Here is a 3,965-nt window from a genome sequence, read left to right as displayed (position 1 = left end):
CGGAAGTTGACCCGATAATGGACCTGAAATGCAGAAGCGAAAGAAAACAAATGACCTCAAGAGATGTACGTCATCCCTAAGGCCCCAAAATGACTCTCCATGAAGCCACGGAACTCAAAAGAGCCAAGCAAATGAAGCAAGAATGCCTAACCCGAAAAGAGATGAACTAAGGGCAAAATGGTAATTTCTCACTGAAAAGGGTGCCACTGTGCACACCATTGGAAGGACAACGAAAAATGAACAAAATTAGACTCAAGAATAGTCTGATTCTGAGTCCGGGCAGAAAAGAAATGAAATTCCAACACCCGATGCGAAAGTTATGAAGCAATGAATTAACATTTTCCAATATTTTCATAATAAACTTTGAAAACAAAAGTACATAGAAAACGAGATACATGTCATTGGCCTCCGGCCTCATCTCATACATATTAAATACATTGAAAAGAGTGCACTTACGTACACTTTACATATACGAATCAACGAATACAAGTTTAAACAAATAAGGCTACAAAGAGGCATCTTATGCTAACACTTGCATAAAATAGAAACTTAGAAACTGTAAGCCATCCAAGGAGCAATGGAATCTTCAAATCCTGAGTCCTGTACCTGAAATATGCCCCAGTATCGTAGGGGTGAGTAACATAAAGCTATTCGTAGGAGATGAGCATGCATCGACCTAGCATTTTACAATTTTATCACCTTATGGTGAAACATGTTAAAGGGGCTCATGCCACCTAACGTCTACGTCAAGATGAGACCCACGGAGCATCCTAAGCTACCTAGATCATTTATATCATAATCACATTGTTCATACAATTCAAACAACATGGAAACATGTTATACAAGGCAACAAGATATAGATTCTGAAAGTCTTCAACTTGAAATCCAAAATACGAAAACAACAAGTGTGGGTCATGCCACCTAACGTCTATGTTCAAAATGAATCTATAAGGTCATTTTTAAATTACATTTGAACATCAAAACACAAATTATGATATCGATGCAATTTAACCAACAATGGAACTTCCAATACAACGCATGAAGCATGCTTTCACAAAGCTACATCTTAAGCCCAAAATAGGAAATCAAATAAGGGACAACAAGTTACGATATCATCTAGTTATCAACTTGAAATGAAATACGAAATCAAACAAAGTGGATACTCGGACGTCACGCCGGATCAGACCGACAACATAGTTACTTTAGGGTTACTAGCCCATGGGTAACCTCCCTATGTGCGCACTAGACTATATAGAGGGACAATCCCCCGTACTAGAACCAAGTCCTAGCCGTAACCAAACAACGACATCCCCAAGTTTCCAAAATCAACAAATTGTGTAACAACGTATATATATCAACATGTATATACAAGATATCAATTATTTACCAAGCACAATCCAAATTTTGGAAACTTATACAATACATGCTCAAAATTCACAACTACTATGGCATGTAAGATGTCAAATACAAAGTGTGCAATTCCTTACACATAGCAACAATATATTCAATAAGGAAAAACATATTCTCATGAATATAAAAGTAACAACTCTGTTATCCAATACTCAAAAGTAATCAAGTGAACATACATCAAATCCAAATCCATGATTTAAATCTAGAAACAACTTCCAAAATGCAATTATATTCATGGAGTAATAAAGTAGAATTTAATTAAACATAAATAGTTAAATTCTCTAAATTTCAAGTTAATCCAAATAACCTCAATTTAATATATATTGAAAGACATGTCATGGTCATTATGTATATAACATCAAATGATAAGTTAAGTGATTAAAACACTTAAAACAAAATTAATCAAGTTAATTAATTAATTTCCTCTAGATTTTTAAACAATTCCAAATGCCCTTAATTTAATCTATGTTAGAGAACATGCCAAGGCCTATTTAAATTCCACATTACAACTTGATTTAATGCTTGATACAACCATGTGAATTAAACTTTCACCAAAGATAAATATTAAATAAAAGTTGTAATTCTTAATCAAATAATCCAAATTTAATATATGTTAACCAATATATCTAAGCATAATTTCCTAACATATTACAATTCAAATCAAAGTTATACGTCATCATAAATTTTAAATCTTATACAAAGAAATAAAAATTACTAACTTTCTAGATTTGATATAAGGCATACATATATGTTGTATAATCATGGCAAACACACAATACAACACACAAATAATCCTAAAACATTTCCTACCTCAATTGGAATGAAAATCCCAATTACCACCGAAATGAAATCGCCCCAAATTTTCGGTCCGCAAAACAGATTTTTCAGCTTGCTACCTTCAACTTGTAAAATTCATAAAAAAATTCAATTCTAAACCAAATTGAATGAATCCAAAGCCCAATGAAAACTTAAACACTGTAATTTGATAATATCAATTTATTTTAACAAAATATTTTCCCAATTGAAATAGTTTTGAACCACAACTTTGAAACAAATTCTGCCCAGAAAACACTTTTTCAGCCTGTAGCTTCCAACTTTGAAAATTCATGAAAAATTCATTTGACATCCAAATTGGGCAAACCTAATTTATTTTGGAAGCAAACATATGAGAGTGTAAAACAAAAAATTTAAGCCATGATCCAATGTCAAAAGGTTAGTGAAATAAATCATCTAAAAATATGTTTTCCAGCTGTAATAAAAACATGGACAGCAGATAGTTTTGGATTTTAAAAAAAAATTAGAAATGCTCTAAAATCGTGAAAAAAAATTTAAGTAGTGTAAAACCCATGGAGGAAGTTCCAATAAAAATTTCAAGGAAATTGAAGTACCACAACTCCATATAAAAAATTCATTTCCGGACTAAAAAGGAAAAGCTCCAAATTTCCAGCAACTAGCTTGCAACTTCAAAAATTCATAACTAATTCATTTTAAATCCAAATTATATGAAACCAAAACTAAATGAAAGCTAATTGAGTATATTTTCATATTCTATATTTAATTTGACAAGATTAATTTCAAGTTAAAACAATTTAAGGGCAAAATACAAGTCCTTCTCTTCCATGCATGTAAAACACTCAATAATGACATGAAAATACTTCAAAATAATAGATCAATACCTCACTAGAGAATTGAATCTCTAGATACCAAAGCAAAACTAGGAGTTAGGCTAGATCCTTCAAGGGTTTTGAAAAGGAGAGTGGGAGGAGCCTATAGTATTCCAAGTTCAAAGTTCTAAGGTGAGTAAAAGGGCACCAAAAATGAAGTCAAAGCTACTAGTCAAGCTTTTCTCCAATGGTGGCTTCCTTAGGGTTCTTGAGAGGAAAGTGATGAATGAATTAAAATTTGTAAACCCTAAGCTAAATTGGTGGGTTTCTCCACTCACTAGGTGCTCTTGCACTACCTCTCACACACACACTAATGCAAGACTAAAGGTGAGTCCTACACTTGTCATGAATCCAAGTAAGCTTCCAAGATTAAATATTAACCCTACACTTGTCAACCTTCCATGCCAACAAGTGCACCAATCCTAGGACAACAAGTGGGTGAATCTCCACCCTCCATGTGTCATGAGATTAAGCCTCCAAGTGGTTCCACCACAAAATCAACAAGTGGCACCATAAGAATGTGACACTTGTCATATTTTTCGAAAATTGCAAAAAGGTCCTTTTTGAAAATATCTTCCAATTTAATTTGTAAAATGGTCCCTAAGACGAAAAATAATTACTTTACTTAATTACCCAAAAACCCCTTAAGTTATGGATAATTGCAAAAAGTCTTGTTTTCATGGCTTTTACAAAGAAAGTAAGCATTTAATATGCATTTCTACAAAAGTAAAAATGTAGATGTCATGGAATTTAAATATCATGGACGTATGCCAAGCTGGAATCAAATCCGAGCACAAAAAGTGAGGTTAAGTAAGGAAAAATGAAAAATGACTAAAGGACGAAAAAGGGAAAGACGAAAAATGAATAGTGTCAAAAAATTAAAAAATGTGA

At 32.7% G+C, this 3,965-nt stretch overlaps 1 long non-coding RNA gene across 1 annotated transcript; it reads right to left on the bottom strand.

The window, feature by feature from the left end:
* Positions 1-328: 328 nt before the first annotated feature.
* On the bottom strand, positions 329-3,311 carry LOC132310161 (uncharacterized). Its single transcript, XR_009482565.1, has 3 exons — positions 3,087-3,311; positions 2,221-2,312; positions 329-606 (listed from the first exon to the last, which is right to left on the bottom strand). It is a non-coding gene; the product is annotated as an uncharacterized LOC132310161 (long non-coding RNA).
* Positions 3,312-3,965: the final 654 nt, after the last annotated feature.

This window comes from Cornus florida, unplaced genomic scaffold, assembly GCF_030987335.1.
Source record: "Cornus florida cultivar Cherokee Brave unplaced genomic scaffold, ASM3098733v1 CherokeeBrave_3.0.0_Hap2_Chr05, whole genome shotgun sequence".
Lineage (NCBI taxonomy): Eukaryota > Viridiplantae > Streptophyta > Magnoliopsida > Cornales > Cornaceae > Cornus > Cornus florida.
The sequence above is the reverse complement of the archived record's forward strand: the minus strand, read 5'-3'. Positions and strand labels throughout refer to the sequence as shown.